Consider the following 27,584-nt stretch of genomic DNA (forward strand, 5'->3'; position numbering starts at 1 on the left):
ACTTAGTGACCTAAAACAAAACAAATTTATTCTCTTATGGTTCTGGAAGTTAGAAATCTGGCCTAGATTTCAATGGGTTAAATTCAGATGTTAAAAAGGCTGTTACCCTTCTAGGTCCTGGGAAGAATTCATTTCTTTTCCCAGCTTCCAGAAGGCACCTTCATTCTTTGCCTTATAGTCCCTTACTACATTTTCAAAGCCAACTGCCTACAATAGTCAAGTCTCTCTCTGATTCTTCTTCCTCTTGGTTTTATTTAGAAAGATCCTTGTGATTACATTGGGCTTACTTTGATAATCCAGGATAATCTCCCCATCTCAAAATCTTTTTTTTTTTAATTTTTTTTTGCATTTATTTATTTTTCAGAGACAGAGACAGAACCCAAGCAGGGGAGGAGCAGAGAGAGGAGACACAGAATCCAAAACAGGATCCAGGCTCTGAGCAAGCTGTCAGCACAGAGCCCAATGCAGAGCTTGAACCCACGAACCGTAAGATCATGACAAAGTCGGACACTCAACCGACTGAGCCACCCAGGCGCCCCTCTATCTCAAATCTTTAATCACGTCTGCAAAGTCTCTTTTGCCATGAAAAGCAACCTGTTCACAGGTTACAGGGATTAGGAAGTGGGTTAATATTTAGACTTTTTTAATGTTTATTTAGTTTTGACAGAGAAATTGAGAGAGAGTATGAGCAGGGGAGGGGCAGAGAAACAGGGAGACAGTATCCGAAGCAGGCTCCGCACTGAGAACAAAGAGCCCAATGCAAAGCTTCAACTCATGAACCGTGAGATCATGACCTGAGCCAAAGTTGGATGCTTAATGGACTGGGCCACCCAGGTGCCTGGGCTGATATTTAGATATCATTGTCCTGCCTACCACTCTAAAGTTGGAGTGAGAAAACAATGACTCCATAGACGTGATGATTTCTGGTCACAAACAGGATCAGTATGGTCATAATTAAGTGTGTGTATATATATATATATATATATATATATATATATATATATATGTGTGTGTGTGTGTGTGTGTGTGTGTGTGTGTGTGTATGGGGGGTTGCCCATTTTATTTTTCCATTAGTTTTTCTTTTACTCTTTCCAGAGAGACAATGTAGAAGTATTTAATTGACTATTTGGTAGTAACAGAATGTCCTATTTATTCCTTGACTCTGAGTCTTACTGCCTGGCAAGTTACTTAACAAATATGCCATGTCTCAATTTTCTTATGTATAACATGGTGATAATAAAAGCATCTTTGTCACAGAGATTCTGTGTCCATAAAATGAATTCATTCATGTAGAGAGCTTAGAAAAATGTCTAATAGATAAAAAATACTCAAAAAGTTAGCTGCTGTCATCCTCATCATCAGCATTATCATTACTTATTCTCTTAATAAATATTTTTCTAAGTCTGGGTATAAGGCTATGTACTAGGATTTATATGCATTTTTTCCTCAAAGCTCTCAAAATCTAGGAAAAGTGACAGGCACTTAAATAACTGAGTGACAAGCCATACTTTACTGAAGTGAAACCATTTATAGATCCACAGAAAAATGCATAACTGATCCTGAGGCCATTGCACTGTGTGGTGTGTGTTTGGTGGGGAGCAGAGGGCAGTGGAAGAGGAAATCTTCAATGAAGATGCGTCATTTAAGTTATGCATGGAATGTTGGCAGTATGAAGAGTGAAGACTTTAACGTGTGCTTAAGTCTCCTCTCTCTTAGCATAATCAGTTTGATCCTACATTGGCTTGCAAAACACCTATAATTATTGGCCTCATCCTGATTGCATATGCAGTGGGAAAGAGACTTAATATAAAACAGAAGAGAATTGCTGTCACCAAGGAGACAAGGCTTACATGCTCAAAACCATGAAGACACATGTGTCTGCCTTCTTACTTTGGGAATAATCAAAAGAAAGCCTGGAGGGAGCAAGAAGATTTAATTCTTCCAGAATACTGAAATAACCAATCCATAGTATACAAAGGAAGCCTTTCATTTTGTGAGTGAGGCTGAAATCTAGATTTGTCTAAACTTCTAGCTCTTAGATGGAAGACCCAAAGTGAATCCTGGTCATTGATGCTTGATCAAGCGCTCTTTGGGCAAAAGTAAGGTGCTTCAGCTTCAAGCTATAATCTTTAGCAAGTTTTCCTCGGTCCTGCCCACATTTTTACTAGCATAATACACGCTTCTGACACAGCTTCACTGCCTTGGTTAAGGATAACTACTCTTCTGATGTCCTGAATAGGCATCTTTACTTTCAGTATTGAATTTTTAATAATTTAATAATTGACCATAAATAATAAATCATTGTAAGAAGTGCAGGGCCTTTGCTTCTTGCTTCAAGATGTGTGTGTGTGTGTTCAAAGAATGAAACATTCATTCAGGCTCACATGAGACTCTGTGGCTATTGTTATCAGCACAGAGATTTAAAATGGTTCAATAACTCGCTCAAGTTTATATTTCTAGCAAGTGGAGGAGCCAGGATTTGAACCTTTCTGCCTGTTTGAAGAATGTGTAACCTTACAAGTTTAATATGGTGATGGATGAGTCTGTTTCCTAATTTAAAAGTTTTCAAAGATGAATGGGGTATTGAAGAGGGGAAAAAAAAACACTGAACCTTTATTGATTCTATTGTTGTGGCTATTTTTTTCCCCAGCAAGATCCAAGAAAGGAGCACCCCTCAGCTAGACCCAATTTAGGTCAAGTGGGAGACCAAGGAAGATGATGATTAATATGCTCTTCATTGACAGAGGCAATCAGTGCCTTCCTTTCAGTCTTGCTGGCTGCCCAGCAAAAGTGCACAGGAAATAACAGTCATCTCATCAAACCATCATCTCCAACAGCTGACCTCTCAAATGGTCTCACCTTTGATAACAAAGAAGTTTTTATTTTTATTTTATTTTTTTTTTTAGTTTAAATTCATTTTAGTTAACATATAGTGTAGTGTTGGTTTCAGGGGAAGAATTTAATGATTCATCACTCACATACAACACCCAGGGCCTCATCCCAACAAGTGCCATCTTGAATGCCCATCACCCACTTAGCCCATCCCCCCACCCACCTCCGGTCCAGCAACCCTCAGAACAAATAACTTTTTTTTTTTTAAGTTGCTAAATATCTGATAATTTGTGAGACATCACTCTTGTTACAAATATTATATGGGACTTAAAGTTCACTTCTCTTGAATACCTCACTAATATTTTCTCAGAAAGGGCATAAACAGCAATAATGTTCCACATGACTTCATTTTATTTTTGTCTGCATAGAATCTTGCTTTGTCCCAAGTCCTTCTTTTTAATACTGTCTCCATTTATTCTAGTAATTGTTTAAGAATGGTGGTGAACTCTGGACTTATCAGAACTTTTATTCTTAGAGAAGATATATCATAACATTATTATGTCTATGTAGGTTAGAATGTTTATTATTACAGTTAAGGAAAGACCAAAGACAGTGGTGGTGTGCCTTCCAATATGTGAAGATCTGTCACGTGAAGAGGACAGATATGCTGTTCCTAGGACCAGCAGCAAAATTCACGGAAAGATAGAACCTTTGGAGAAAGCCTTTGGGCAGGCAAAGCATGTTATGAGGAGGCAGATTTGAGGTCAGACAAGGAAATATATTTATTCAATAATTTTTTAAATGTTTATTTAGTTTTGAGAGAGAGAGAGAGGCATAGAGACATGAAGACACAGAATCTGAAGCAAGCTCCAGGCTCCAGGCTCCAGGCTCTGAGCTGTCAGCACAGAGCTTGACGTGGGGTTGAATCCATGAACTGCAAGATCATGACCTGAGCCAAAGTTGGACCCTTAACTGACTGAGCCACCAAGGTGTGCCAGACAGGGAAATATTTTTTACAAGTGGTAAAATTGTATTCTACAACAAAATCTGCTTCCTCATGAGGTAATGAGCCTTTCATCATGAGAAGTATGTAAGCCGAGGAGGAAAGATTATCTGCTGGGAATGATATAGAGAATATTCCTACATTGATAAGAAATTGGAACAAGTGACATCTAAGGCCCTTTCCAACTCTGAGCTTATGAGTCTGTGTTGTAAACTATAGGGAATAGAAAGATATCTATGTCTAAGATATGGCTAGCATAGCCAAAATCTTTTATATAAACACTTTTTTGCCTATAGGTACTAAAAAACCTTGCTTAATTAAGAATTTTCTCATTAATAAATGAACAATTGACAATTCATAGTTGTCAAATGATAGTATCTAGAATATTGAAAGAAAGAAGAGTGCTGAGAAAGAAGTCTTTTTTTTTCCCTTTTTGCTACAATACAGCAAGCCAATTTATCAACAACCTTTTTTTTTTTTTTTAATCCCTTTGTTCTCTCCAGGAAGCCCTTGGAGACAACAGTGAAAAAAGGAGGCGAGTCTTGAGGAGTGTCTAAATTTACCAGACCAAATTCAGCAATTTTGGTAACAGCAAGTTATTCATAGAAAAACTTGAGCATTTGAAAGTTGGAAACTGATTCATCTCTCCCCACATTCTTAACACACAACTAGTTATACATTGTTGTACAGCAAAACTTTGTGACTTTAAGCAACACAGAAAAGGTGAAGGGGGATGGGAGGTACAGGTTTCTGGTTAAGTAAAGAATAAGTCACAGGAATAAAAGGCACAGCATAGGGAATATAGTCAATGCACTGTTAATAGTGATGTATCAGGACAGATGGTAGCTGCACTTGTGAACACAACATAACATATGAACTTGTGGAATCTGTTGTATACCTGATGCAAATGTAACATTGTGTGTCAAGGGTACTCAAATAAACAAACACACTTAAATTTAACTCACAATGCAATTCAAATTGGGTTTAGCGAAGCTGTTCTGTGGCTCTCTGTTAGCCTTTCTCACTGAGTTCACTGTGAGTCACTTGGATGTCTCTGCTTATGTAGGTAAGCTGTGAACTTGTCATGAGGGCAAATGGGTCATGATTCTCTCAGATTCAGCAAGCTAGTCTCAGAGATGGTAGTAGGTGTCTAAAGGTAGGAAGAGAGAGCAAGCCCCAAAGTACAAGCACTTTTCAAACCTCTGCCTCATCACCTTTGCTATTACCTTACTGAACTAAGCAAATGGCGTGGGTTTAATTGTGTCTTTCCAAAATTAATAGGTGGAAGTCCTAACTTCCAATACCCTCACAATGTGAACTTATTTGGAATTAAGTTTGTTGCAGATTTAATCAGCTAAATTAAGATGAGGTCATATTGGAGTAGAGTGGGTGACTATCCAATATGACATTAAAAATATGATGTAATCCACTATGTCCTTATAAAAAGGGGAAATTTAGAGATAGACACACACACACACAGGGAGAACACCATGAAGACTGGTATCATGTTACCACAAGCTAAGGAACTAACAGAAGTTAGAAGAGAGGCCTAGAACAGATTCTTTCCTAGCACCTTCAAAAGGAACTTGGCCCTTCTGATATCTCTTGGTCTCAGGCTTCTAACCCTTAGATTTGTGACACAATAGGTTTGTGTTTTTTTAGGTCACCCAGTTTGGGGTACTCTGCTGTGGCAGCCCTAGAAGACCAACACAGGAAGTCACATACCAAGTCCAGAGTCAGTATGGGACTGACCAAGAGCATGGATACAGGCAAGCATGAGCAAACTGGGGACCAATTCTGCAATAATACACCCCAGAGAGTAAAGAGGTAGGAGCCTCTATACCATTCCTAGTATATTCAACTAAATATGTGCATACAAATAGCTGTGTTTTAAAATTATTTTTAATCCTTCCTCTGTATTGCTATGCCATCAACTTGACCCACAGGTTCATTTGTTTGTTTGTTTCTTTTAATTTTAGGGATTATTTTTAAAAATTTAATATTATTTCAGAATTGAAATTATTATTTACAAATTATTTACATTGTTTATACTGTCCCAGATTCCAATCTATAAAACAAAGCGTATTCTAGGAATTTTAACTTTTATGGCTATTCCTACCCTGGGGGCAGAAGTAGCAAACCGGAGTCCTTTCCTTCTTTATACCTACCTTTATTATAGCCCTCACCACACTGAATTGTAATTCTTGAACATTTCTATTTCCTTCCTAATCTTATAAGCGTCGCAATGACAGAAGTCATGTCTTAATTTTCTTTGTCTTTAATGCCTAGCTCAGATATTCATTCACTTAATTCTTTATAAAGTCAGAAAGTATTTCTTCAGGGCCTACAATGTGCTAGCACTTGGGGACAGAATGATGAAGAAGACAGACATGGCTTCTGTATTTATAGGGCCTAAATTCTCAGTCCTTAAAAGACAGTCCCTAAAAGGATAGCTTTGACAAATAAAGTATGGTGAATATTACAGAGGAGGAAGAAAGTGCTCTATAAATGCTTATTCAAATTAATGTTTTGATGCCAAAGCACTGCTTGGATAATTCTCATTATATTTACCTGTGTAAGGTTGAATAGGACTTAGAATAGAATTTGAAATTACTAGTGTAGCTGAATTTGTGTTTTTGAAATTTCCTAATCTTTGCCCCCATTGAACTGAGAATGACCAATCACATAGCTGTCATGAGGAACAGAGCTGGCCTGGGGAATAGAGAGTTTTTCAAATGACACTTTCTACAGTGTTGCTGTACAAGTTAGTCACATGTAAGCAGCAGAAAGAACGTCAGATTAAATGGGACAAGGGGCAAGAGTAATAAATATGGAAATTAATAAAAAGAAAAGCCAGCACCATTCAACAGATTAAGTCTTTTACTTCTTACAGGAGGAGCCCAGGTCCCCTTAGTCACAGAAGTTAACGGGAACAGGAGCAAAGTAAGACTCTTCAATTATTCACGGACACACATCAGTAACAAGCAATTATTGCATTTGGTTATAGGGATGCAGTTGGCTTCAGACATGGAACCAGATGTCTTTACAGAAACTCATACAACCTCCAGAAGAAGATATCACCAATGTCTAAGTAACAGCCATTGCATCCAATCTGTATATGCTGACAGTGTAATCCAGCCTGTCTCCATTCTGGCTGCACATTAGAATCACAGGAATACAAAATAATAATAATAATGATAATAATAATAATAATAATAATAATAATAATAAAGTCACAGACGATCCCTCTGGTTCTGATTTAATTGGCCTCCAGTGGGGTCTGGGCATCATGTTTTTAAAAATTACTCAGTGAGACCTTCCAATGTGCAGCCAGGTTGAGAACAATTGAGGTGGCCATCTGAGATCACCTTCAGATAAAAGTGATGAATAGAATCTTATTAACATTTATTTAACCTCTTTGCCATTTGTATTAAAATGACAATGAACCAATACGCCCAGTGGGGGTCATTGCTGGAATACTTGTTGGTACTCGAAAGTACTCATATGACCTGTACTGCTGATTCATCCTGCAATTTTGAGGAAGTCATTTTATGTCTCAATTTCCCCATCTGTATAAAGGAGGCATTGGCCTAGATGAGAGTCACAAATCAAAATGCCTACAGCAGAACAAAAGAGTATGGACTCTGGAGTCAGGTAGCCTGGATTCAAGTACCTTTTGCTAATACCATCTATATGCACTTGGTCAAGTTGTTTAAGTTCTTTCTACCTTAGTTTATTTCCATTTCTATAAAAGGGAAGTATTTTACTGCCGCAGAGGGTTGTTATAAAAGGTAAATGAATTAATACACACAAAGTGCTTGCCGACAGTGCCCAGCTAGTGTTGTGATCATTTGCAAGGTAGTATAGCTTATAAGCATGAGCTGTGGAAATTAATTTATATTGTGTGAGCCATGATAGTTTACTTCTAAATAAGTCTTAACTTACTCTGAGTAAAACACTCCTCCTGGAGGGTTGTGTGGGCTGAATAGTTAATACAGGTAAAGCACTTGGACACTGACAAGTAGTGAACCTTGCTTAATAATTGAGCTTAATAACCCAGTGAATGCCACCTATTCTGTTATTATTTAGAATAGGGCAAGGCAGGTAAAGTAAATACTTGAAATGGCAGGAAGCCTCACATGCTAACCTAGGATGCTAATACTAAGCTTCAGTTGACTTCTGCCAAGCCAGGTCTTCTGATCTTTACCAGAAAAAGATTTTTATCTGAAATCTCTGGATTTATAATATTGACCACTAAATAATTTAAGTAATCATGTGAAATGAACAGGTCCAGTATCATCAGTTTGTAACTTATGGTCTAAGTTGTTTGGGGAGCCTTTCTAGCAGCAGAACACTTAGCTGCAATTCTCAAATCCTCTCCAAATGGTATAGTTACACAGTGACTCTCTAATCACCCAGGAACTTGTTAGATAATGCAAATCCCTGAGTCCCATGCCAGACCTACTGAATCAGAAGCTCTGGGGGTGGTGCCCAGTCATCTGTTTTAACAAGCCCTCCTCAGATTGTGATGCATCCTCCACCACTTGAACCACTGGTCCAGTAGCAGTTCAAAGCATCTCTTTGAAAGAGATTGAAATCCCAGCTCCAAAGCCCAGGAGCTGTGCAACTTTGGTCAAGTTGGATGAGGTCTCTGAGGCTGTGATCTAGCAGAGTGTGGTTAGAAGATAAATACAAATTGCCCCTTTCAATTTGGTCCTTCCTTTTTGTTTTTATGAGAAAAGTCACCATCTTTCTGCCTGTTATTCCTTTACTTTCAGGATCATAGTCCTGGCAATTAAAATGTGCAACCATTGCCTTCCAGGAGTTTAATTCAGTAGCAGTCTACACATACATGAAACAACAGCTCTCAAAAACAGAAACAAAACACTTTCTGATGTGTTCTGGAAAGCTCTCAAGACACCAGAGCAGTTACATCCTAGTGCCTTGGCTACTTTCATTTCCAGACTCTTGTTTACAGGGAATTTCCATCTGTGATGATTAGGCTTCTGATATCTAAGGACCCATAAAGCACCTTCTCCCTTCTCAATCCTTACTTTTGGGACAGGTCTCATTTTCTTTTCTTTTGTTGTAAAACATCAAAGCTGTAGTAAAACAGTGAACTTATTCAACTAGTAATTTAGATTTTATATTGGCTCATAAAGAAACATAAAGTCAAAGAACAACTCTGCAATCCTAAGCCACATGGATGATACAAGAAAAATGGAAGAAAATTACACTAGTTTTCCCTTTCAGCCCTCACCTCCCTCAGTCTCCCGCTTTTGGGAGAGGAGACGTGCAATGAATAGAGGGCAAGGAAGGTACAGGAACACAGATACTAAGTCTTGCAAAAAACTGCAAAAGGCACTTAGTTCCCAAACATGAATATTCAGTGAGAATTAACTGGAAAGAGGTCTATTAAAAACAAATACAGGTTCCTGGGCAACACTCCCGATTTACTAAATTGTAGATGGTTACAATGGAACTTCAGAATTTTTTTTTTTAAACTCTGACAGAGTGGATTGGTATTTGGAAATCTTAATCTAGTTGCTCCTGCTTATTTAATGCTCTAGTCTCCATTTGAATAGTCAGAGAGACAGGAAAGTCCTTACCAAAAGAGTAATATGCTATTATGTCCATGAGTCTGGGTTCTGAGCCAGACTGCCTGACTCTGCCACTATAGCTGCACGACCATGACCTTCAACACTTTACTCATCTCTGTGTTCCTCCATGCCTTAGCTACAAAATGGTTTTAGTACCTGCAAGAGTTTCCTGTGGCTGCCATTACAAATTACTGCAAATATAGTGGCTTGGAATAACAGACATGTAAACTCTCACAGCTCTGGAGGCCAGAAGTCTGAAATCAAGGAGGCAGTAGGCCTACCCTCCTCTGGAGACTCTAAAACAATGTCCTATCTTGACTCTTCCAGCTTCTGGTGCCTGTCAGGCTTCCTCGGCTTCCTTGTCTTGTGGTCACATTACTTCAATCTCTGCCTCTATCATTACATAAACTTCTCTGATCTGTGTCTCCCACAAGGACACATGTCATTTGATTTAAGGACCACTCTGAAAATCAGGGTGATCTTTTCATCTCAAGATCTTTAAAAGAGAATTTTTAAAAAAGAAACCATTCATAGGTTCAGGGGATTAAGACATGGGCTTGGTTTTCGGGGTTCCATCATTCAACTCACCAAAGCACCCAAAGAGCTAAAGCATTTAGTAAAGTGCTTAGTATGTACTTGGTACATGGCAAGCGCTCTATAAATATTATTCCCAGTCCCTCATGCAGTCTCTCTCATATTTGGGGAGCTTTGACTCTAGAAATCTCTGCTTTATCTTGAATTAAAATAGCTCTATCATATTCCTTTATTGGCCCCAGTCCTGCCTTCTGGGGTCAATTAGGCCATCCAAATTGCATCTTCCACATGACAGCCCTTAAATAATTTGAAAGCATAGTTCACATTTTCAAAGAATTGATGGCAAACACATTCACGTGAATGGCGTCTTTCTCAACTCCCTCTGAGAGGAAGCATCTCTAACCTTTGTTGTTTATCTTCCTCCCACATTAGGAAATGTTAGCCTCAGTTAATATAAATGAGTTTAGGATGGCATTCCAAAGACCTTTGTAATAAATAAACGCTCTGCTCCTCTCTGAAGTTTTCAATTCTAAAAATAAGAAGGCTGCAACCTGGACAAAGTATATACAGTTAATAATTAGGGCTACATCATATGAATTTCTAGAGCTAAAATAGTGATTTTCTTGGAAGAGAGATTAACATGACATGCTACTACCTCTATCAGAAATGATCAGAAGAGAGGGTAAAGATCTAATCCAATGTTATCTCAACTAAAAGATTAATACATCTTAAGAAATAATATAAACAACCAATTCTGACAATAAGTAAGGTTTGGATACTAGACATGTAAAGACCCAAATAAAAATACATAATAATAATAAACAGAAGGTTTTTTTCTAATTCCTAAAAATTCCCATCAGACAATATAAGTATTGGACTGAATAAGGGACTGTCTAGCATGAGAAAAAGTAAGAGCTAAATTTCTAGACTAGCTCCCATCCCTTAAAATTCCTACCTCAGGACTGCACGTCTTATAGTGTATTCACATGTGGGAACTAAGTGCCTTTTAAAAAACTACAAGTTTTTTGCAACCCTGAGTATCTGTATCCCTATACCTCTTCTTGCCCTCTACTCATTGTCTAGCTCTTGTCCCTTTTAAAAGCAGGACAGACTTCGGCTCGGGTCATGACCTCGTGGTTTGTGAGTTCAATCCCCACGTCGGGCTCTGTGTTGACAGCTCAGAGCCTGGAGCCTGCTTTGAATTCTGTGTCTCCCTCTCTCTCTCTCTGCCCCTCCCCTGTTCACACTCTGTCTCTCTCTGTCTCTCAAAAATGAATAAATGTTTTAAAAAAATGAAAGCAGGACACTGAGGGAGGTCAGGGCTGAACAGGAAAATTACCTTGAGATGATCACTTTGACCACTGGTTTCACCAGCAGTAACAATACAAGGCCATGGTCTCCACCAAGAGACACTGTCCTCTCTCAGACCACTACACTCACTGTAGCATCTTTCTCCTGTTTAATTATTCCAGCAATTATTCCCTGCAGTGAGACTGTGATACCCAGCATATAAATCTCATCAAAGCACTAAGACTGGGGCGCCTGGGTGCCTCAGTCAGTTAGGTGGCCGACGTCGGCTCAGGTCATGATCTCGCAGTCCGTGGGTTCGAGCCCCGCGTCGGGCTCTGTGCTGACAGCTCAGAGCCTGGATCCTGTTTCAGACTCTGTGTCTCCCTCTCTCTCTCTGACCCTCCCCTGTTCATGCTCTGTCTCTCTCTGTCTCAAAAATAAATAAACGTTAAAAAAAAAATTAAAAAAAAAAAAGCACCAAGGCTACATTTGTGGAAAAAAAAGACAGGGAGAGGGTTGGGGTGAGCATGAAGGGGTTATAGTGAAAAGAGAAATGAGGAAAAACAGGGAAAAGGGAGAAAAGACTGGGCTGGGAGGAGAGATTGAGGAGAGAGAGGGAGAAGCAAAGCATGACAGAGACAGACTGCAGAGAGAGAGGGCTAGATGCTGGGCAGGGAAGGGAAGAGGGGAAGGGGAATATGTCATGGAAGAAGGTCCTGGAAGAGACATTAGCAGGAAGACAAAGGGGAAGGGAAAAGAGAGAGAGACTCAAATAGCCTCCTAACTCCTGTCACTTTTAGTAGGGTTTAGATTAGATAAGTGATGTTTTAACTTCTTTATTCTCCTACAGAGCTTGAAACTAACTGAGCGATAGTCACTGGAGTCAGCCGGACAGATATCAAAATGTCAACTTGATAATGGTTAAAGCTAAAAGACAAATCTGGATCTACATCTGCCTCCAACCCAGCACTGAACTTTCCCCATCCCCAGCAGGAGGTGCTGGGTACTGTAGCAGCAGCCCCACCCCTCCCCAAGGGACAGCCTGCCCTCCATGCCATACTTACGACACGGTGCAGGGCTGGGCAGCACACATGCTCTTGGAAAATAGGAAGCTGAGCTGGAAAGCCCAAAGGACTTCTTTCTCACAGACCTGCCAATCAGGTAAGCCACACTGACTCCTCCGGGTGGAAAGCCAGGAGGGTTACTTTGATGAGAGGTTCTCTCTCCTGTTAGCAGCTATGTATTGAAATCACCCCACTGCTGTATTGGCTCCAGATTTCAGGGATCCTAAAGTACTGGGACTATATTCAACCCTCATTTTTATCCCCAATACCTGGCATTAGTTCTAACCTATGAGCAGCACTCAGGAACTGAATTCTTGTTGAATGAGTGACTGATTGCATTCTAAGATCTAAAGAGGCAAAGAATGAAGTGCAAAGAGTTAGTGGCCTAAGGTGAAAAGCTTAGACTTTGGAACTGGGCCAAAGTGGGGTAAAATTTCAGTTCTAGCATTTAGGAGCTGTGCGGTCCTGGCAATTCTTGAACTGTTTTTAAAAATTAGGGGGCGCCTGGGTGCTCAGTGATTGAGCGTCTGACTCTTGATATCAGCTCAGGTCGTGATCTCGCAGTCCTGGGACGGAGCTCTATGGTAGTCTCTGCACTGAGCACGGAGCCTGCTTGGGTTTCTCTCTCCCTGTCTCTCTGCCCCTCCCCTGCTCATGTGCTCATGCTGTTTCTTTGTTGCTCTCAAAATAAATGGATAAACATTACAAAAAAATAGTAGCCACTGTTATGAAAATAAAACGTGATTAAAAACAACAACAACGAAATGTTGGCAGAGAGTTGTCACTTGTTTGTTTCTCTCTCACTCTTTGGTTTGTTTTGTCAGGCACCTTGTAGCTAAACCTCTTTTATCTTCAGGCTAAGTCCCCTAAGAGGTGGAATCAAGGGCTTCTTCCCACTGCGGAAGTTGCCTGAAGGGCAGATATTCCTGCATTCCACTCCCTGGATGGGAGGGCAAGAATCTATGGCCTAAGCCTACGCTTCTGCCTGAGACTGCCAATGGAAAAAGATGTAGGGAGAGCTAGAGATTATTCCTGATGACAGCAGCATGGTCTACCATCCCATGTTGCCACAGCGAGATCAATGGTGATCAAGTAGTGAGATCTCATAATGAATTCTAGTCACTCTTTTAGTGGCATGGCTTTGTGTTTCTTAGTGTTGGAGATGTCATCAAAAAGAAGTGAATGGGGGGCCGTGGGTGAGTCAGTCGGTTAAATATCTGACTTCAGCTCAGGTCATGGTCCCATGGTTTGTGAGTTTGAGCCCCATGTGGGGCTCTCCGCCCTCAGCACAGTGCCTTCTTCAGATGCTCTATCTCCCTCTTTCTCTGTCCCTTCCTACCCACCTCTCTCTCTGTCAAAAATAAATAAACATTGGGGCGCCTGGGTGGCTCAGTCAGTTGAGCGTCCAACTTCGGCTCAGGTCATGATCTCACCATCTGTGGGTTCGAGCCCCGCGTCGGGCTCTGGGCTGACAGCTCAGAGCCTGGAGCCTCTTTCAGATTCTGTGTCTCCCTCTTTTTCTGACCCTCCCCTGTTCATGCTCTCTCTCTCTGTCTCAAAAATAAATGAATGTTAAAAAATTTTTTTAATAAATAAATAAATTAATTAATAAACATAAAAAAAAAATACAAAAATTTTTAAAAAATGGAGTGCCTGCCCATTGACCTGTGAGCTGGACCCAGGTACTTGGAGGCTCCTTACCCCCTCCCTTGTCCTTGGAATATGGATTCTGCTGCCTCAAGAGCACAGCCTTGAGATAGTGATATGGTGCTGAGAACACCTGCACAGTAGACCTGACTGGACCTAGTGAAGGCCTCTGTAAACTTTTAGATCTGGTAGACAGGTGTAGGGATCCATTTGTCTTGCTGCCTCCCAAGAGAAGCCTCATATGTTAGTCCTGTTTGCTTATTAAAACTGCCACCTGCCAGCCTGGAGTGGCCAGCCTCTTTCGTCAGTCTCTCCCTGTCCTCAGGGTTCAGGAAGCTCCAGGAAGTGTTCAAAACCAATGCTTAGCTACTGCTCCATTCCCTGACCTCATTGTCTCCCGTCCTTGCTCCCTGAATTTTTGTGGGTGTGTGTCACTCAAAGTATTTTAATAAACTCCTTTCTTTTCAGCTGAAGTTGGCTAGAATTATGAATTAAGTATGTCATTTGAAAAACATAGGAAATAAAGATCGTTATTCACAAAGAGAGCAACAGAAGGCTATCTGGCCTATTTGTGATTCAGAAAAAATTCTATTTGTCTATTGTGATTCAGAAAAAAATTCATACATAGCAAATATTCCATCTGGAACTGTCCTTCCTTTGGGGACTTGCATACATGGGGAGTTTCAGAAAACTTTGTCCAAAACCCACCAGAAAAAAGAGACTCAGTTTAAATGACTCTCTACCAATCTCCCTTTGACCAGTTCCAAGAAGCCTCATTCTGTAGGACAGCCCCAACAGTCCCCAGCAAAGATTCTCCATGTTGAATGTATTGTCCCTTATACTTTGAAGCACAGTTTGGAAAGTGAACTGCTTGAGCACTGCAGTAAAGTCTAAGTTGTAATGGAAGCACATCTCAGTAAAGATGACAGCCAGGTCTACCTTCCTGCAACGAGTCAGGTTTAGGATAAACTGTCAAACAATGTAGCAGAGCATACAGCACCTCGATAAGCCACAAATGCATATATAGGATAATGGCACAGATGGAAGAAAATGACGAAAAAGAAACTATCTTTAATTTCCCTTAAATTAAGTCGCCTGTACTAGGACAATAGTGTATATATAAAGAAATTTCAGCATTTATGACCACAGAGTAAGTGCATTAAAATGCATTCATGGAGGAAGGAATAAAGAGAATATTTCTTTCCTAAAGAAACAAATGACATCATGAAATCATCTTTCTTGGGGTGCCTGGGGGCTCAGTTGGTTAAGTGTCCCACTTCAATTCAGGTCGTGACTCATGGTTCGTGAATTCGAGCCCCATGTGGGGCTCTGTGCTGCCAGCTTAGGAGCCTGCTTAGGATTCTGTGTCTCCCTCTGTCTCTCTCTGCACTCCCCCCACCCCCTCTTGTGTGCTCTCTCTCTCTCAAGTAAACATTAAAACATTTTTTTTTTTAAAGAAATGATCTTTCTTGCAATCCTTAATTTGTCCCTGGTAGTCAATGAAAACAAAGCCAAGTGTCCTGCATTTTATTAATCCTCTTAGGAAATTCAAGGTCATTGCTTAGGATATGGGAAATATTTGTCTTTTTACTGACAATATGGCACAAAATAAGATCTCCACTAGACACTGCTTGAACACTTTAGAAAAAGCTTCACTTTGACATCAGGGCTGGGGTGCTGAGTCTCATTAAGATAGTCAAGGATTGTTGTGGCAGTTCAGGATGACTGTGAGATTTGAAGCATCATGAGGATGGACCCTGCTGTGCTAACAGCAAGTGGGACCAACTCAGCTCTTCTAAGAAAGCCTATTGTAAAATCAAATATATGGAGAAGAGCAATCTGGCCTCTCAGAGCAGAAGTTCAAAAAGGGGCTGGAAGTCAAAGAAGTCAAAGAAAGAAGCTCATTATAAAAATCTATACCCCGTGGGTGATGCTTTTGTATACATTCATCAGCTGCATACAATATTTAATTAAATGTGTTCTCTCACCTCTAGCTATTTTTTTTTGTACTGAATTAAAATTGAATTAGGACAGTAAAACCAGTGGAATTAATTTAGGGCCTCTATTTTGGGAACTATGTGCTGTATAAAGTCAAGTGTTAGTAAGAAATGCTGGCCCAAAAAGTCCTTGCCATATGGGGGAACTTGTAGGCAGTTCATGCTTCAGAAATCTGTGGGACAGGCTGGATTTGTAGAGTTTATGGACTAGAAAATGTTAAGTGATCCATCCCTAGGGGAGGAGTGGCCTTAAGGACACGTGTGGCTTCACATAGTGATGGAAATTGTGTCTAAAAGCCCAATTGCTATGGCAGGTAATAAACTATGGTTATCTCCAGGATAATTTTCCTGGACATCCTGAGGTTTGTAATGTGCTTTTGCTATGTACTACCTTTAGCAAACTGTAATTCCCCTGTGACACAGTTGTTTTTGGTCTCTCACCTCTCTCTATTAAAGGCAAGGATTACAGATACTTTCTTCTTATATTATTAGTGCTTATCACAATTCCTTACCCATAATAGATACTTGGATAGTTACTGAAAAAAAGTAGAGTAGGCAGAAGAAAGAGAGCAAGGAAATGGAGGGAAGTAAGGAAGGAAGGAAGGAAGGAAGGAAGGAAGGAAGGAAGGAAAGAAAGAAGGAAGGGAAGGGGAATCCAAAATGTACCTAGGTCTGGAGTCAGCAACATCAGAAAGTTCCAGGAATCAGTAAATTTTCAAGAGGCAAGATAAATTAGTTGCATGTAGAGATAGAAAGGTAACCACCAATATGATAACTTGGTTGCAGAGACATAGCCATGGACTGAGATTAAGGAAGAAACTTTCCAGAGCCTGTTAAGAATAATAAGAGAGAGAAATCCCATCCTTAACAAGAGGGAGAGTGTGGGTTAGACTGCATGGGTGACATCAGGAATAAGGGGGAAGATCAAGTATTTTAATAAGGACATGGGAGCAGAATTTAGAATAGAACAAGTGTCAAAGGTAATTATTTTCACAATATTTTGTTTCCTCACATCCTTTAAATCGACTTACTCCCCTTTCTTTTGTTTATTAAGATGTTAGTTACACACAATAAAATTCACTAATTGAGAACTTCTGCTCCTAAAAATATTCTCTTAAGAAAATGATAAAATCAACCAAGACTGGGAGAAGGCATTTGAAAATCACTTATCTGATAGAGGACTGGTATCCAGAATATATAAAGTACCTCCAAAACTCAGTAATTAAAAAACCAAGTGACCCAATTAAAATGGGCCAAAATGTGTTAAACACTTCCTCAAAGATGTATGAAAAGCAAATAAATGCATGGAAAGATATCCATCATCATTTAGTCTTTATGGAAATGCAAAAAAAAAAAAAAAAAAAAAAACCTCAAACAACACAATTCAAAAATGAACAAAAGACTTGAATAGACATTTCCCCAAATAAGATATACAAATGGCGAATAAGCACATGAAAAGATGCTCAGCGTTACTAATCATTAGGGAAATATAAATCCAAACTACAGTGACATACTACCTCATACTGGTAGTAGGCTAGGATACTGGATTAGGATGACTACTATAAAAAAACAAACAAACAAACAAAAAAAAACACCAAACAAAAAAAAAATAATAAATGTTGGCAAGGATGTAGAGAAATTGGCACACTTGTGCACTCTTTTTTTTTTTTTTTCAACGTTTTTTATTTTGGGGACAGAGAGAGACAGAGCATGAACAGGGGAGGGGCAGAGAGAGAGGGAGACACAGAATCGGAAACAGGCTCCAGGCTCTGAGCCATCAGCCCAGAACCTGACGCGGGGCTCGAACTCCCGGACCGCGAGATGGTGACCTGGCTGAAGTCGGACGCTTAACCGACTGCGCCACCCAGGCGCCCCACTTGTGCACTCTTAATGGGATTGTAAAGTGGTGCAGCCACTCTGGTAAAGAGTATAATTACCCAAAAATTTAAAAATAGGATTACCATGTGATCCAGCAACTCCACTTCTGGGAAGATACTCAGAAGAATTGAAAGCAGGATCTTAAAGAAATATTTGTACACCCACGTTCACAGCAGCATTATCCCCACACTAAAATATAGGAGCAACTCCACTGTCCTTTGACAGGTAAATGGAAAAACAAAATTTGTGCGTACAATAGAATATTATTCAGCTTTTAAAAAGGAAAGAAACTCTGGCATATACCACAACATGAATTAAAGTTGAGGACTTTATGCTAAGTGAAATAAGCCTGTCACAAAAAGGACAAATATTGTATGATTCCAGCTACATGAGATATGTAGAGTTGCCAAATTCATAGAGGCAGGAAGTAGAATAGTAGTTGCCGGGAAAGAGGGAGTTATTATTTAATGTGTACAGAATTGCAGTGTTACAAAGGAAAAGAGTCTCTTGATGATAACATATTATGAATATATATATATATGATATCATTGAACTGTACACATAAAGATGGTTAAGATGATAAATTTTTTATTTACATATTTTACCACAATAAAAAAATTGGAAAAAATACAATGAGATGGCACTACACATCTATTGGATTGCCTAAAATTTTCATTTTTTTTATTTTTTAATGATTTATTATTTATTTTTGAGAGAGAGAGAGAGAGAGAGGCAGAGCATGAACAGGGAGGGGCAGAGAGAGAGACACACACAGAATCTGAAGCAGCTCCAGACTCTGAGCTGTCAGCACAGAGCCCGAGGCAGGGCTCGAACTCATGAACTGTGAGATCATGACCTGAGCTAAAGTCAGATGCTTAACCGACCGAGCCACCCAGGCACCCCGATTGTCTAACAATTTTAAACTAACCATTCCACACATTAACAAGGATGTAGAACAATTGGATGTACACAGTACTGGTGAGGATGTGGCATCCCATAAAAACTATGAAAACTAGAAATTTCTTAAAAGCTTAAGTATGCACCTATCATATAACACAGCCATTCCACTTTAGGTATACCTATAAAAAAGTGGAAGTGTACATAAATACGCATTTCAGCTTTATCTGTGATAGCCAAATAATGCACGTAATTCATGTGTCCACTAACACATGAATAAATTAACAAATAGTGAGAAATCCACATAATGGAATATTACTCATCCATAAAAATAATGATCTGTTGATATGTAAAACAACATGGTTACATCTCCAAATTAATTGTGTTTGGTGAAGAAAAACCTCAACTAAAAAATAATACACACTGTAATTATTTAATTTATATAAAACTCTAGAAAGTGCGAAGTAACCAGTGATAACAGGAAGAAAATCAGTGTCTTGGGATGGGGAAGAAGCCAAAAAAGAAAAGTCAGAAGGATGTGGTAAAAAGGGCATAAGCAAATTTAGGGGAGGTATGGATATATTCATTAACTTGTGTGTATGTATTCCAAAACATATATAAAATTGTACATTTTAAATATGTTCCATTTATTTTATGTCAATTATATCTCAATGAAGCTGTTATAAAATACTTATGACAGAAAATAAATTTAATTTTTAACTTTTAATTTTTTTAAATTTACATCAAAATTAGTACATAGTGCAACAATGATTTCAGTAGATTCCTTAGTGACCCTTACCCATTTAGCCCATCCCCCTCCTACAACCCCTCCAGTAACTCTCTGTTCTCCATATTTATGAGTCTCTTCTGTTTTGTCCCCCTCCCTATTTTTGTATTATTCTTGTTTCCCTTCCCTTATATTCTTCTGTTTTGTCTCTTAAAGTCCTCACATGAGTGAATTCATATGATTTTTGTCTTTCTCTGACTAATTTCACTTAGCATAATACCCTCCAGTTCTATCCACATAGTTGCAAATGGCAAGATTTCATTCTTTTTGATTGCCAAGTAATACTCCATTGTATATATATACCACTTCTTTATCCATTCATCCATTGATGGATATTTGCGCTCTTTACATACTTTGGCTATTGGTGATAGGCTGCTATAAACATGGGGGTGCATGTGTCCCTTTCAAACAGCACACCTGTATCCCTTGGATAAACGCCTAGTAGTGCAATTGCTGGGTCATAGGGCAGTTCTGTTTTTAGTTTTTTGAGGAACCTCCATACTGTTTTCCAGAGTGGCTGTATCAGTTTGCATTCCCACCAACAATGCAAAAGAGATTCTCTTTCTCCACATCCTTGCCAACATCTGTTGTTGCCTGAGTTGTTCATGTTAGCCATTCTGACAGGAGTGAGGTGGTATCTTATTGTGGATTTGATTCGTATTTCCCTGATGATGAGTGATGTAGAGCATTTTTTCATGTGTCAATTGTGCCATCTGGATGTCTTCTTTGGAGAAGTGTCTGTGTATGTCTTTTGCCCATTTCTTCACTGGATTATCTGTTTTTTGGGTGTTGAGTTTGAGTTCTTTATAGATTTTGTATACTAATGCTTTATCTGATATGTCATTTACAAATATCTTCTCCCATTCTGTCAGTTGCCTTTTAGTTTTGCTGATTGTTTCCTTTGCTGTGCAGAAGCTTTTTGTTTTGATAAGGTCCCAGTAGTTCATATTTACTTTTGTTTCCCTTGCCTCCAAAACTTGTTGAGTAAGAAGTTGCTGCAGCCAAGATCAAAGAGGTTTTTGCCTGCTTTTTCCTCGAGGATTTTGAAGGCTTCCTGTCTTACATTGAGGTCTTTCATCCATTTTGAGTTTATTTTATTTTTTTTAATTTATTTTTTTTTATTTATATATGAAATTTATTGTCAAATTGGTTTCCATACAACACCCAGTGCTCATCCCAAAAGGTGCCCTCCTCAATACCCATCACCCACCCTCTCCTCCCTCCCACCCCCCATCAACCCTCAGTTTGCTCTCAGTTCTCAACAGTCTCTTATGCTTTGGCTCTCTCCCACTCTAACCTCTTTTTTTTTTTTTTCCTTCCCCTCCCCCATGGGTTCCTGTTAAGTTTCTCAGGATCCACATAAGAGTGAAACCATATGGTATCTGTCTTTCTCTGTATGGCTTATTTCACTTAGCATCACACTCTCCAGTTCCATCCACGTTGCTACAAAAGGCCATATTTCATTTTTTCTCATTGCCACGTAGTATTCCATTGTGTATATAAACCACAATTTCTTTATCCATTCATCAGTTGATGGACATTTAGGCTCTTTCCATAATTTGGCTATTGTTGAGAGTGCTGCTATGAACATTGGGGTACAAGTGCCCCTATGCATCAGTACTCCTGTGTCCCTTGGATAAATTCCTAGCAGTGCTATTGCTGGGTCATAGGGTAGGTCTATTTTTAATTTTCTGAGGAACCTCCACACTGCTTTCCAGAGCGGCTGCACCAATTTGCATTCCCACCAACAGTGCAAGAGGGTTCCCGTTTCTCCACATCCTCTCCAGCATCTATAGTCTCCTGATTTGTTCATTTTGGCCACTCTGACTGGCGTGAGGTGATACCTGAGTGTGGTTTTGATTTGTATTTCCCTGATAAGGAGCGACGCTGAACATCTTTTCATGTGCCTGTTGGCCATCCGGATGTCTTCTTTAGAGAAGTGTCTATTCATGTTTTCTGCCCATTTCTTCACTGGGTTATTTGCTTTTCAGGTGTGGAGTTTGGTGAGCTCTTTATAGATTTTGGATACTAGCCCTTTGTCCGATATGTCATTTGCAAATATCTTTTCCCATTCCGTTGGTTGCCTTTTAGTTTTGTTGGTTGTTTCCTTTGCTGTGCAGAAGCTTTTTATCTTCATAAGGTCCCAGTGATTCACTTTTGCTTTTAATTCCCTTGCCTTTGGGGATGTGTCGAGTAAGAGATTGCTACGGCTGAGGTCAGAGAGGTCTTTTCCTGCTTTCTCCTCTAAGGTTTTGATGGTTTCCTGTCTCACATTCAGGTCCTTTATCCATTTTGAGTTTATTTTTGTGAATGGTGTGAGAAAGTGGTCTAGTTTCAACCTTCTGCATGTTGCTGTCCAGTTCTCCCAGCACCATTTGTTAAAGAGACTGTCTTTTTTCCATTGGATGTTCTTTCCTGCTTTGTCAAAGATTAGTTGGCCATACGTTTGTGGGTCTAGTTCTGGGGTTTCTATTCTATTCCATTGGTCTATGTGTCTGTTTTTGTGCCAATACCATGCTGTCTTGATGATGACAGCTTTGTAGTAGAGGCTAAAGTCTGGGATTGTGATGCCTCCTGCTTTGGTCTTCTTCTTCAAAATGACTTTGGCTATTCGGGGCCTTTTGTGGTTCCATATGAATTTTAGGATTGCTTGTTCTAGTTTCGAGAAGAATGCTGGTGCAATTTTGATTGGGATTGCATTGAATGTGTAGATAGCTTTGGGTAGTATTGACATTTTGACAATATTTATTCTTCCCATCCATGAGCAGGGAATGTCTTTCCATTTCTTTAAATCTTCTTCAATTACCTTCATAAGCTTTCTATAGTTTTCAGCATACAGATCCTTTACATCTTTGGTTAGATTTATTCCTAGGTATTTTATGCTTCTTGGTGCAATTGTGAATGGGATCAGTTTCCTTATTTGTCTTTCTGTTGCTTCATTGTTAGTGTATAAGAATGCAACTGATTTCTGTACATTGATTTTGTATCCTGCAACTTTGCTGAATTCATGTATCAGTTCTAGCAGACTTTTGGTGGAGTCTGTCGGATTTTCCATGTATAATATCATGTCATCTGCAAAAAGCGAAAGCCTGACTTCATCTTTGCCAATTTTGATGCCTTTGATTTCCTTTTGTTGTCGGATTGCTGATGCTAGAACTTCCAGCACTATGTTAAACAACAGCGGTGAGAGTGGGCATCCCTGTCGTGTTCCTGATCTCAGGGGAAAAGCTCTCAGTTTTTCCCCGTTGAGGATGATGTTAGCTGTGGGCTTTTCATAAATGGCTTTTATGATCTTTAAGTATGTTCCTTCTATCCCGTTGAGTTTATTTTTGTATATGGTGTAAGAAAGTGGTCAAGGTTCATTCTGCTGCATGTCGCTGTCCAGTTTATCCAGCACCACTTGCTGAAGAGACTGTCTTTATTCCATAGGATATTCTTTCCTGCTTTGTCAAAGATTAGTTGGCCATACATTGCTGGGTCCATTTCTGGATTCTCTGTTCTGTTCCATTCATCTGAGTGTCTGTTTTTGTGCCAGTACCATACTGTCTTGATGATTACAGGTTTGTAGTATAGCTTGAAGTCTGGGGTTGTGATGCCTCCAGCTTCAGTTTTCTTTTTCAAGATTGATTTGGCTACTTGGGGTCTTTTCTAATTTCATACAAATTTTAGGATTGTTTGTTCTAGCTCTGTGAAGAATTTTGGTGTTATTTTGATAGGGATTGCATTGAATATGTAGATTGCTTTGGGTAAAAGCAATTTTAACAATATTTGTTCTTCCTATCCAGGAGCATGGAATCTTTTTCCATTTTTCTTGTGTCTTCTTCAATGTCTTTCATAAGCTTTCTATATTTTTCAGTGTATAGATTTTTCACCTTTTTGGTGAGATTTATTCCTAGGTATTTTATGGTTTTGGGTGTAACTGTAAATGGGATAGATTCCTTGATTTCTCTTTCAGTCACTTCATTGTTGGTGTATAGGAATGCAACCGATTTCTGTGCAATTATTTTATATCCTGCAACTTTGCTGAATTCATGGATCAGTTTTAGCAGTTTTTTGGTGGAATCTTTTGGGTTTTCAATATAGAGTATCATGTCATCTGTGAAGAGTGAATGTTTGACCTCCTCCTGGCTGATTTGGATTCATTTTATTTCTTTGTGTTGTATGATTGCAGAGGCTTAGACTTCCAATACTATGTTGAATAACAGTGGCACGGGTAGACATCATTGTCTTGTTCTTGACCTTAGGGGGAAAGTGCTCATTTTTTTCCCCATTGAGGATGATATTAGTGTTGGGTCATTCATGTATGGCTTTATGATCTCAAGGTATGCTCCTTCTATCCCTACTTTCTTGAGGGTTTTTATCAAGAAAGGATGCTGTATTTTGTCAAATGCTTTCTCTGCATCTATTGAGAGGATCATGGGGTTCTTGTGCTTGCTTTTATTGATGTGATGAGTCACATTGATTATTTTTGCAGATATTGAACCAGCCCTGCCTCCCAGGTATAAATCCCACTTGGTCGTGGTGAATAATTTTTTTTCAACGTTTATTTATTTTTGGGACAGAGAGAGACAGAGCATGAACAGGGGAGGGGCAGAGAGAGAGGGAGACACAGAATCGGAAACAGGCTCCAGGTCTGAGCCATCAGCCCAGAGCCTGACGCGGGGCTTGAACTCCCGGACCGCGAGATGGTGACCTGGCTGAAGTTGGATGCGTAACCGACTGCGCCACCCAGGCGCCCCAATGAATAATTTTTTTAAAGTATTGTTGATCCAGTTGGCTAATATTTTGTTGAGGATTTTTGCCTCCATGTTCATCAGGGAAATTTGTGTATAGTTCTCCTTTTTAGTGGGGTCTTTGTTTGGTTTTGGAATCAAGGTAATGCTGGATTCATAGAAAGAGTTTGGAACTTTTCCATTTCTGTTTTGTGGAACAGTTTCAAGAGAATAGGTGTGAGCTCTTCCTTAAATGTTTGCTAGAATTCCCCTGGAAAGCCATCTGGTCCTGGACTCTGGTTTTTTGGGAGACTTTTGATTACTAATTCGATTTCTTTACTGGTTATGGGTCTGTTCACATTTTCTCCCTGTTTCATTTTTGGTAGTGTATATGTTTCTCGGAATTTGTCCATTTCATCCAGATAGCCCATTTTATTGGCATATACTTCCCATTGTGTTGTCTTATTATTGTTTGTATTTCTGCTGTGTTGGTTGTGATCTCTCCTCTTTCATTCTTGATTTTATTTGGGTATTTTCCTTTTTCTTTTTGATTAACCTTGCTAGTGGTTTATCAATTTTGGTAATTCTTTCAAAGAACCAGCTTCTGGTTTCATTGAGCTGTTCTGTTGTTTTTGGTTTCAATAGCATTAATTTCTGCTCTGACCTTTATTATTTCCTGTCTTCTGCTGGTTTGGGCTTTTATTTGCTGTTCTTTTTCCAGCTCCTTAAGGCGTAAGGTTAAGTTGTGTATCTGAGGCCTTTCTTCCTTCTCTAGGAAGGCCTGGATTGCTATATACTTTCCTGTTATGACCTCCTTTGCTGCATCCCAGAGGTTTTGGGTTGTGGTGGTACCATTTTCATTGCCTTCCATATACTTTTTAATTTCCTCTTTAACTTCCTGGTTAGCCCATTCATTCTTTAGTAGGATGTTCTTTAGTCTCCAAGTATTTGTTACATTTCCAAATTTTTTCTTGTGGTTGATTTCAAGTTTCATAGTATTTGGTCTGAAATAATGCACAGTATGATCTCGATCTTTTTGTACCTGTTGATGACTGATTTGTGTCCCACTATATGGTCTATTCTGGAGAATGTTCCATGTGCACTGGAGAAGAATGTATATTCTGCTCTTTTAGGATGAAATGTTCTGAATATATCTGTTAAGTCCATCTGGTCCAGTGTGTCATTCAAAGCCATTGCTTCCTTATTGATTTTTTGATTACATGATCTGTCCATTGCTGGGAGTGAGGTATTGAAGTCTCCTACTATTATGGTATTACTATCGATGAGTTTCTTTATATGTGTGATTAATTGATTTATATATTTGGGTGCTCTCACATTTGGTGCATAAATGTTTACAATTGTAAGGTCTTCTTGGTGGATAGACCCCTTGATTATAATATAATGCCCTTCTGCATATCTTGATACAGTCTTTATTTTAAAGTCTAGATTGTCTGATATAAGTATGGCTACTCATGTTTTGTTTTGTCAACAATTAGCATGATAGATGTTTCTCCATCACCTTATTTTCAATCTGAAGGTGTCTTTAGGTGTAACGTGGGTCTCTTGTAAAGAGCATACAGATGGATCTTGTTTTCTTAGCCATTCTGTTATCCTATGTCTTTTGATTGCAGCATTGAGCCCATTGACATTTAGAGTGAGTACTGAATGATATGAATTTATTGCCATTATGATGCTTGTAGAGTTGGAGTTTCTGGTGGTGTTCTCTGGTCCTTTCTAGTCTTTTTTGCTTTTGGTCTTTTTTTTTTCATCTTTTCTCTCTTCAGAGAGTCCCCCTTAAAATATCTTGCAGGGCTGGTTTAGTGGTTACGACCTCCTTTAATTTTTGTTTGTCTGGGAAACTTTTAATCTCTCCTTCTATTTCGAATGACAGCCTTGCTGGATGAAGAATTCTTGGCTGCATATTTTTCTGATTCAGCACATTGAATACTGATTCAGCACATTAAATATATCCTGCTACTCCTTTCTGGCCTGCCAGGTTTCTAGGTATCCTGCAAACCTGATCTCTCTTCCCTCCTAGTTAAGGACTTTTTTCCCTTGCTGCTCTCATGATTGTCTCCTTGCCTCACTATTTTGTGAATTTGACTATGATATGTCTTGTTGATGATCGGTTTTTGTTGAGTCTAATGGGAGTCTTCTGTGCTTCCTGGATTTGATGTCTGTGTCTTTCCCCAGGTTAGGAAAGTTTTCCGCTATGATTTGCTCACCTAACCTTTTACCCCCATTTTCTCTCTCTTCATCCTCTGGGACCCCTATGATTCTGATGTTGTTCCTTTTTAATGAGTCACTGATTTCTCTAATTCTTAAATTGTGCTCTGTTGCCTTAATCTCCCTCTTTTTTCTGCTTCATTATTCTCTATAAATTTGTCCTCTATATCACTGATTCTCTGTTCTGCCTCATCCATCCTTGCCACCATGGCAACCATCCATGATTGCAGCTCAGTTATAGCGTTTATTTCATTCTGACTGTCTTTTAGTTCTTTTATCTCTGCAGAAAGAGATTCTAATCTATTTTCGACTCCAGCTAGTATTCTTATTATCATGATTCTAAATTCTGGTTCCCATATCTTGCTTGTATCTATGTTGGTTAAATCCCTGGCTGTCGTTTTTTTCGTGCTCTTTCTTTTGTGGTGAATTCCTTCGTTTTGTCATTTTGAAGGGAGATAAGGAATTAATGAGGTAGAAAAAATAAAATTAAAATAAATTAAAATTAAAAAATATTAAAATTAAAAAATTACACACACACACACACACAAAATCAAATAAAATGCTAGATCCTAGTTGGGTTTTGGTCTGGGTGTTGAAACTGGTTTGACAGCTTAGAGAAAAAAAGGGCAGGGAAAGGAAAGGAAATCATCTGAGAATTTGAAAAAAATGAATACACAGAAGTAGAATAAAATGAAATGATGGGAGTAAAGTAGAATTTGAAAAAACTTGCACAAAAGTAAAGAATATAGTAGAAAAAAATTAAAGAAAAACATTTTTAATAAAAATTAAAAATAAAAAGGAATTTTTTCTCTTTCTGTACAAGAAAAAGAAAAGTAATAAAAAAGAAAAAAGGGGGGGAGGAAATCGTTTGAAAATTTGAAAAAGTGAGTAATACACTGTGGTATACTAAAATAAAATGATGGAAGTAAAATAGGATTTGAAAAATTTACACAAAAGTAAATAATATAGTAAAAAAATTAAAGAAAAATATTTTTAATAAAAATTGAAAATAAAAATGAATTTTTCTTTCTGTATTCAAGAAAAAGAAAAGAAATGAAAAAGAGAAAAAAAAGAAAGAAAATAGAATAGATGGACCTGCTAACAGATTGAAACAGGA

This window comes from Herpailurus yagouaroundi, unplaced genomic scaffold (assembly GCF_014898765.1).
Source record: "Herpailurus yagouaroundi ecotype Mexico unplaced genomic scaffold, PumYag 187, whole genome shotgun sequence".
Lineage (NCBI taxonomy): Eukaryota > Metazoa > Chordata > Mammalia > Carnivora > Felidae > Herpailurus > Herpailurus yagouaroundi.